The following is a 10,020-nucleotide window of genomic DNA, read 5'->3' as shown; positions in this document are numbered from 1 at the left end:
CATTCCTTTGGATAAATAGAAGTGCGGTGGCCTCTATCTTTGTATGCTTTGCTTTTGATTTAGTCAATAAATCTAAAAGTGACGAATACACCGCTACAGGTCTTATGCCTACTGTAGCGGGGTATTCGTTACCATTAGAGATATTGACTAAATCCAAGGTAAATCATACAAGTCGAGTCGCCACCGCACTTCTATTTATTCAAAGGAGTGGTTAGAAAGCGAACAAAAACCTAAAATTTTTATCGAATCAAAAACTAGTAAAAATGTCAGAGATCTGGGTAAGGGGGTTGGTTATGCAATGGGAAGGTGTTAGGCACCCAAAGTGTAACACCCCGATAAAAACAAGATAATTATTTAATTTAAGTTAATAATATATTTATTAATTTAATTAAATAATTAGAATTTTTATTATTGGATTATTATTTTATTGGAATAAAAGTTGGAATTTAGAAAAGGTCCCATTTAGTAAAAAGGTTTATTTTTTCACGTGAAAAGGAAAAAGGGGCAGAAAAGTGGAAAAAGGGCAAAGAGAACCAGAGAACAAGGGTTGGAGAGAGGAAGAGCTTGAAGCTGCAGGATTTGCCGGATTAACTCAGGTAAGGGGGGTTTATCATCGATTAATGGGTATTATGGGATAACATGTAGTGGATAGTGATAGACCATTGATTTGACTCTATTCGGAATGATGCATGATGAAATTGTGAACTTTTGGATGAACGAAATTGGATTATGATTGAGAGGAATTCGTAGGAATTAGATGTAAAAATGTTAGAATTGGTGAAATTGAATAGGGTATGATTCGTGTTAGATGATATGAACGATTACTGTGTAAAATTGAATTGTAAGAGGTTGGAATTGGGAGATCTCGTAGCAGAGAAAACCCATTGCAGATCTGGAAATCTGGTTTCTGGTCATACGCGTATGGCACTAGGCAATACGCGTATGAGATGGTCTGGTACGCGTATGGCACTAGGCAATACGCGTATGGATGAGGAAGATGATGTTTTTGAACGTGGTTTGGTCTCTGTTGGTACGCGTATGGGGAAGTGGTACGCGTAGCATACGCGTATGAGATAGGTGGTACGCATATGGAATTGGCTGAGAATTGGGCCATACGCGTATGGGACTAGGCAATACGCGTATGGGCAGGATTGTGATTTTTCTGTGCTGTTGTTGTGCAGTTTTTGGTTGTTCAGCTGAGTAATGTAAATTAGCTGATGTATGATAGAGTAGGGATCATTTCCCGTTGTTTTGAGTAGTATAGGTATTAGTAGAGTGTGCTAATGCTGTGATTGATTATGTGGTATGACATGATATGATTATGTGGTGAATATGTTGATGATGTATGATGATATGCATAATGTTGTGAATGTATCTATCATGTCTGAAATTATGAATGGACTGTTTATGGCTTAGAGTGTGAGCATATGTCCATTGTGGATGATTGTTGATGTTTGCATGACTAAGTGATTTAGCTTGCATATTGTGGCCTTTATGGTGGTAGCTAATTCCCATGGTGAGGAATTAGTGAGTGAGTATTATGGATTGTTGTTGATGTTTGTATGCTAGGTGATTAGCGTGCATATCATAGCCCTTGGGGTGGTAGCTAATTCCCATGGTGAGGAATTAGTGAGTGAGTCACTAGGTCTCAAATGAGTGGGACTAGTGAGCTTGGTAGCCGTATCTGGATTTGATCGGTGATGTTGAACTATATGTTCACGAATAGTCGGTACCGCATGCATGGAGTCTCATTGCATAATGTATGTATGTATGGCGTATAATATGAATGGATGTATTCCAATATTATACGTGTGTTTTATGGTTGTGTTGAGTTTGAGTATGATGATGATGATGATTATGAGTTGATATTGCCGTTGCTGAATATGTGTTATGATTAGGGTAATGAAATGTGTTAATTTACTTAACATTACATGATATTGTATAATGCTTATTATATCGATTGAGGAACTCACCCTTACAACTATTTTTCAGGTAACGAGCAGTGATTGAGTAGAAGCTAGAACTTGGAGTCTAGTGTAGTTCCTTAGTGGGTCATGCTCTGGTAGATGTAACATCGGGACGGGATGTTTTACCTTATTTTCACTGTTGGTTGTTGAACCATTTTACATGTAATGTGTTACATGTTTTACAATGATTGATGAGATTTCTATCCGCTGCGTATTATGCAAATGCTTATGTTTTGAATTAATAAAAGAGCATGACAGTTATTTTGGTGAATGGTGTGAAGTGATTGTGTGACACCCTTAATTGCATATCTACTATGATATATATAATTGTTGTTTTAATTAAATATTTGGGGTATTTTAGAAGGGTGTTACATTAGTGGTATCAGAGCATAGTCGGTCGAGTCGAGTCGTAATTATTCTGTTCCCCTGTACGGGATAGGTGTTGTGTAACCCTATCAGTACTTATTGTTTAGCTTGTTGGGTTTTCAGAATAGAGATGGCTGGAAGAGGTAGAGACGATGCTGCGATTGCTGAGGCTCTGGGTATGCTAGCTGGAGTACTTGGAGGGAATCCGAATGTTATGGGAATGGGAGCTGCTCGTCAACTGAGTGAGTTCCAGAAGAACAATCCTCCAATGTTCAAGGGAGCATACGATCCAGATGGTGCTCAGAAGTGGTTGAAGGAGATCGAGAGGATCTTCCGAGTGACTGAGTGTGCCGATAACCAGAAGGTCAGGTTCGGTACGCATATGCTGTCAGAGGAAGCAGATGATTGGTGGGTTGCTACCCGCACTGAGTTGGAATCTGCTGGGAATGCTGAGATCACTTGGGCTGTGTTCAGAGAGAGATTCCTGAGGAAGTACTTTCCAGAAGATGTCAGAGGAAAGAAAGAGATAGAGTTCTTAGGATTGAAGCAGGGTAACAGGTTTGTTACTGAGTATGCTGCTAAGTTCACAGAGCTGTCGAAGTATTACACTCCCTATAACGAGGCTACTGGGGAATTTTCGAAATGTGTGAAGTTTGAGAACGGGTTACGTCCCGAGATCAAGCAAGCTATTGGGTATCAGCGGATTAGAGTGTTTTCTGATTTGGTTGACTGTTGCAGGATTTTTGAACAGGATACCAAGGCCAGAGCAGAGAGCTATCAGCTAAGGGTTGATAGGAAAGGCAAGAATCAGAATGATCGTGGGAAACCGTATGCAGCTGGCAAAGGTTTCCAGAGACAGAGTGGGATGAGGAGACCTAGTGGGGGAGACTCCAGTGCCCCTGCTAAGTGTTTCAGATGTGGTCAGGCTGGACATCGTATCCATGAGTGTACCAGTACTGAGAAGAAGTGTTACAAGTGTGGCAAAGGTGGTCACTTGGCTGCAGAGTGCCGGTTGAAGACTGTGACTTGTTTCAACTGTGGAGAGGTGGGTCATATCAGTCCACAGTGTCCTAAGCCGAAGAGAGAGAATCAGTCGGGAGGCAAGGTCTTTGCTTTATCGGGTTCTGAGACTTCTGCAGATGATCGTTTGATCCGAGGTACGTGTTATATTAATGGCTTTCCTCTTGTAGCTATTGTTGACACAGGTGCGACTCATTCCCTTATATCTTTGGATTGTGCTGTGAAACTTAAATTAGAGATATCTGAGATGCATGGTAGTATGGTGATTGATACTCCTGCGAAGGGTTCAGTGACTACTACTTCAGTTTGTTTAAATTGTCCTTTGAGTATTTTTGGTAGGGACTTTGGGATGGACCTAGTGTGTCTTCCACTAGTGCAGGTTGATGTTATCCTGGGTATGAACTGGTTGGTGTTTAACCGAGTCTATATCAATTGTTTTGATAAGACTGTGATTTTTCCTGAGATTGAGGAAGGAAAGAGTTTGTTTCTATCAGCGAGGCAGGTGAATGAGGCGGTAGCAGATGGGGCAGAGTTGTTTATGCTGTTAGCGACTTTGGAGGCTAAAGATAAACTGGTGATTTACGATCTAGCCGTGGTGTGTGATTTTCCTGATGTGTTTCCTGAAGAAGTGAATGAATTACCGCCAGAACGTGAAGTTGAGTTCTCGATTGATTTGGTACCTGGTACTAGGCCGATATCGATGGCTCCGTACCGTATGTCTGCTGTTGAGTTAACTGAATTGAAGAGTCAGCTGGAAGATCTGTTGGATAAGAAATTTATTCGTCCGAGTGTGTCACCGTGGGGTGCACCAGTGTTATTGGTTAAGAAGAAAGAAGGTACTATGAGGTTGTGTGTGGACTACAGGCAACTGAATAAAGTGACGATCAATAATAGGTATCCTTTGCCGAGGATTGATGATTTGATGGATCAGTTGGTTGGTGCGAGTCTGTTCAGTAAAATAGACTTGAGATCTGGGTATCATCAGATACGTGTGAAAACTGAGGATATTCAGAAGACTGCTTTCAGAACAAGGTATGGACATTATGAGTATTCTGTAATGCCTTTTGGTGTGACTAATGCGCCTGGAGTATTTATGGAGTGTATGAATAGGATTTTCCATCCGTATCTAGACAAGTTTGTTGTGGTGTTTATTGACGATATTTTGGTGTATTCGAAATCTGAAGAAGAGCATGCTGAGCATTTGAGAATGGTTTTAAGAGTTCTACGAGAAAAGAAGTTATTTGCTAAACTGTCTAAGTGTGAATTTTGGTTAGAAGAGGTTAGTTTTCTTGGTCATGTGGTTTCAAGAGGTGGTGTTGCTGTTGATCCTTCTAAGATAGAAGCGGTATCTAAGTGGGAAGCTCCGAAGTCAGTTTCTGAGATAAGGAGTTTTCTTGGACTTGCAGGTTATTATAGGAAATTCATTGAGGGATTTTCTAAGTTGGCGTTACCATTGACGATGTTGACTAGAAAGGGGCAAGCGTTTGTTTGGGACTCAAAGTGTGAAGAAGGTTTCCAAGAGTTAAAGAGAAGGTTGACTACTGCTCCTATTCTGATATTACCAAGTCCGTCGGAACCATTTGAGGTTTACTGTGATGCTTCATTGTTGGGTTTGGGTGGTGTTTTGATGCAGAATAAGCAGGTTGTAGCTTATGCTTCGAGACAACTGAAGGTTCATGAGAGGAACTATCCGACACACGATTTAGAGTTGGCAGCTGTGGTATTTGTTCTGAAGTTATGGAGGCATTACTTGTACGGGTCAAGATTTGAGGTTTTCAGTGACCATAAAAGTTTAAAGTATTTGTTTGATCAGAAAGAGCTGAATATGAGACAGAGGAGATGGTTAGAGTTTCTGAAGGATTATGACTTTGGTTTGAATTACCATCCGGGTAAAGCAAACGTAGTGGCTGATGCATTGAGTCGGAAATCATTGCATATGTCTATGTTAATGGTTAAGGAATTGGATTTAATTGAGCAGTTTAGAGACTTGAGTTTGGTGTGTGAGAGTACTCACCATAGTGTTAAATTGGGAATGTTGAAGTTAACGAGTGGTATTCTGGATGAGATTAGAGAGGGTCAGAAATCCGATGTGCTTTTGGTTGATAAGTTGACTCTAGTGAATCAAGGTCAAGGTGGTGAATTCAGAGTTGATGAGAATGGTGTTTTGAAATTTGGTAATCGGGTGTGTATTCCGGATGTTACCGAACTGAAGAAGAGTATTCTTGAGGAAGGACACCGTAGTGGCCTGAGTATTCATCCTGGGGCTACGAAGATGTATCATGATTTGAAAAAGTTATTTTGGTGGCCGGGAATGAAAAGAGAAATTGCGAGTTTTGTTTATTCTTGTTTGACTTGTCAGAAGTCAAAGATTGAGCATCAGAAGCCGTCTGGGCTAATGCAACCGTTGGTTATTCCAGAGTGGAAGTGGGATAGTATCAGTATGGATTTTGTTTCTGGTTTACCGAGGACAATTAAGAATTTTGAAGCTATTTGGGTGATTGTTGACAGATTGACAAAATCGGCTCATTTCATTCCGATCAGAATGGATTATCCGTTAGAGAGATTAGCTGAGTTGTATATTGAGAAGATTGTAAGTTTGCATGGTATTCCGTCGAGTATTGTTTCGGACAGAGATCCTAGATTTACATCGAAGTTCTGGGAAGGTTTGCAGAGGGCTTTGGGAACTAAGCTGAGATTGAGTTCTGCATATCATCCGCAAACTGATGGTCAGACTGAGAGGACGATTCAGTCACTAGAGGATCTTTTGAGGGCTTGTGTTTTGGAAAAGGGAGGTGCTTGGGATTGTTATTTACCTTTGATTGAGTTTACCTACAACAATAGTTTTCATTCAAGCATTGGTATGGCACCGTTTGAAGCTTTGTATGGTAGGAGATGTCGGACACCTTTATGTTGGTATGAGTCCGGTGAGAGTGCTGTGATTGGACCGGAGATTGTTCAACAAACTACGGAAAGGATTAAGATGATTCAGGAGAAGATGAGGATTGCTCAGAGTCGTCAGAAGAGTTATCACGACAAGAGGAGGAAGTCACTTGAGTTTCAAGAGGGAGATCATGTGTTTCTTCGTGTTACTTCGATAACTGGGGTTGGTCGAGCTTTAAAGTCGAAGAAGTTGACACCTCGATTTATTGGTCCTTATCAGATTTTGGAGAGGATAGGGGAGGTAGCCTATCGTATCGCTTTACCGCCGTCACTTGCGAATTTGCATGAAGTTTTTCATGTGTCTCAGTTGAGGAGATACATTCATGATCCGTCGCATGTGGTCCAAGTAGATGATGTCCAGGTGAGAGATAACCTGACTGTTGAAACATCACCTATGAGGATTGAGGATCGAGAGTTGAAGCAGTTGCGGGGTAAAGAGATTGCTTTGGTAAAGGTAGCTTGGGGAGGACCAGCAGGTGGCAATGTAACTTGGGAACTTGAGAGTCAGATGAAGGAGTCTTATCCTGAGTTATTCGCTTGAGGTATGTTTTCGAGGACGAAAACTCTTTTAGTGGGGGAGAGTTGTAACACCCCGATAAAAACAAGATAATTATTTAATTTAAGTTAATAATATATTTATTAATTTAATTAAATAATTGGAATTTTTATTATTGGATTATTATTTTATTGGAATAAAAGTTGGAATTTAGAAAAGGTCCCATTTAGTAAAAAGGTTTATTTTTTCACGTGAAAAGGAAAAAGGGGCAGAAAAGTGGAAAAAGGGCAAAGAGAACCAGAGAACAAGGGTTGGAGAGAGGAAGAGCTTGAAGCTGCAGGATTTGCCGGATTAACTCAGGTAAGGGGGGTTTATCGTCGATTAATGGGTATTATAGGATAACATGTAGTGGGTAGTGATAGACCATTGATTTGACTCTATTCGGAATGATGCATGATGAAATTGTGAACTTTTGGATGAACGAAATTGGATTATGATTGAGAGGAATTCGTAGGAATTAGATGTAAAAATGTTAGAATTGGTGAAATTGAACAGGGTATGATTCGTGTTAGATGATATGAACGATTACTGTGTAAAATTGAATTGTAAGAGGTTGGAATTGGGAGATCTCGTAGCAGAGAAAACCCATTGCAGATCTGGAAATCTGGTTTCTGTTCATACGCGTATGAGATGGTCTGGTACGCGTATGGCACTAGGCAATACGCGTATGGATAAGGAAGATGATGTTTTTGAACGTGGTTTGGTCTCTGTTGGTACGCGTATGGGGAAGTGGTACGCGTAGCATACACGTATGAGATAGGTGGTACGCATATGGAATTGGCTGAGAATTGGGCCATACGCGTATGGGACTAGGCAATACGCGTATGGGCAGGATTGTGACTTTTCTGTGCTGTTGTTGTGCAGTTTTTGGTTGTTCAGCTTAGTAATGTAAATTAGCTGATGTATGATAGAGTAGGGATCATTTCCCGTTGTTTTGAGTAGTATAGGTATTAGTAGAGTGTGCTAATGCTGTGATTGATTATGTGGTATGACATGATATGATTATGTGGTGAATATGTTGATGATGTATGATGATATGCATAATGTTGTGAATGTATCTATCATGTCTGAAATTATGAATGGACTGTTTATGGCTTAGAGTGTGAGCATATGTCCATTGTGGATGATTGTTGATGTTTGCATGACTAAGTGATTTAGCTTGCATATTGTGGCCTTTATGGTGGTAGCTAATTCCCATGGTGAGGAATTAGTGAGTGAGTATTATGGATTGTTGTTGATGTTTGCATGCTAGGTGATTAGCGTGCATATCATAGCCCTTGGGGTGGTAGCTAATTCCCATGGTGAGGAATTAGTGAGTGAGTCACTAGGTCTCAAATGAGTGGGACTAGTGAGCTTGGTAGCCGTATCTGGATTTGATCGGTGATGTTGAACTATATGTTCACGAATAGTCGGTACCGCATGCATGGAGTCTCATTGCATAATGTATGTATGTATGGCGTATAATATGAATGGATGTATTCCAATATTATACGTGTGTTTTATGGTTGTGTTGAGTTTGAGTATGATGATGATGATGATGATGATTATGAGTTGATATTGCCGTTGCTGAATATGTGTTATGATTAGGGTAATGAAATGTGTTAATTTACTTAACATTACATGATATTGTATAATGCTTATTATATCGATTGAGGAACTCACCCTTACAACTATTTTTCAGGTAACGAGCAGTGATTGAGTAGAAGCTAGAACTTGGAGTCTAGTGTAGTTCCTTAGTGGGTCATGCTCTGGTAGATGTAACATCGGGACGGGATGTTTTACCTTATTTTCACTGTTGGTTGTTGAACCATTTTACATGTAATGTGTTACATGTTTTACAATGATTGATGAGATTTCTATCCGCTGCGTATTATGCAAATGCTTATGGTTTGAATTAATAAAAGAGCATGACAGTTATTTTGGTGAATGGTGTGAAGTGATTGTGTGACACCCTTAATTGCATATCTACTCTGATATATATAATTGTTGTTTTAATTAAATATTTGGGGTATTTTAGAAGGGTGTTACACAAAGCATCCTAGGTACTCCTAGGGAGCCCTTTTCACATTTGTTGCAAAGGTTGTTGTTTTTTTTTGAAAATTTATTTGTGCAAACATGATTGAAGGGATGAGAAAAGCGTGTATGTTTATCTAATGTACTACTTACTAAAAGAAGGGTCAAAAGAAAATGACTCGCACGGATGTCGCATCGACTGCATACGTATCTCATCTGAATCCAAGAATCAGAGTCTTCGTAGCTCGGCTACCTATGGGTTAAAGAGGAGTGTGCTCGCTAAGACATCGCGTCTTATGCCTACGTATCTCATCTGGGATGAAAATTAGAGCAAAACGTAGTTCAACCAACTACGGGGTAAGGGTTGTGTTTTGGGGTGAACGACGTTACTACGCAATCTACCGGATGCTCGACCTTTGGAGACTTACTCGCCTATAGTAGAAGGAGATAACGTGTTCTTAGGAGAAGAAAAATCAATGAGTTTGGGGTTTTAGGGATGCTCAGGCAAAAGGGAAGTCCTAGATAAAGGAACCGCGCTACCTTAAATGACATGCCACGAGAGGCTATACGAAACCTAAGAAATCGGTAACATGCGGGAAAAGTAAAGGGATCGAGAGATCTACCGTACGGATAAAGATCCGAAGTAACAACAATTAAAGAGATAAGAAACCCAGAGATCTCTCAAGCTAGCACCATCAAAGAAAGTGAGTCAGTACAGGTAATCGGAATAAACCTCCAGGTGGTATCCCACAAATAAAGTGGAACACCAGGCAAGCCATCTCTGCAAGAGTCATATGAGCCCTCACAAAACAAAACTCAACAAACAGGTTAGAGAAACAAGATAGGGTAATCAAGAGTTGCCCCCAAATCAAAATGTAACCACATGAATCATGCCATTAAAATTCACAAAAAGCTCACAAAAAGCAACCAAGGGTAGGAGGCCTAAACCTCTTGTCAAACACATGCATCAAAAGGGTATCAAATTCACCCATAATACCTCATACATTCAGAGCATTCAAATTAAAAGCATAAAGTAATGGGAATAAGGCAAACCTGACTGGAGAGATCGAATGAAATTGAATTGCCCGGTTGGGTTTGCAAAGCACTCTTAGGGTTTATATGAGAGGGAATTAGTTCTTTGCAGATGAGTTCCCTTCA

The sequence above is a fragment of the Lathyrus oleraceus genome, chromosome 2 (assembly GCF_024323335.1).
Source record: "Lathyrus oleraceus cultivar Zhongwan6 chromosome 2, CAAS_Psat_ZW6_1.0, whole genome shotgun sequence".
Classification (NCBI taxonomy): domain Eukaryota; kingdom Viridiplantae; phylum Streptophyta; class Magnoliopsida; order Fabales; family Fabaceae; genus Lathyrus; species Lathyrus oleraceus.
The sequence above is the reverse complement of the archived record's forward strand: the minus strand, read 5'-3'. Positions refer to the sequence as shown.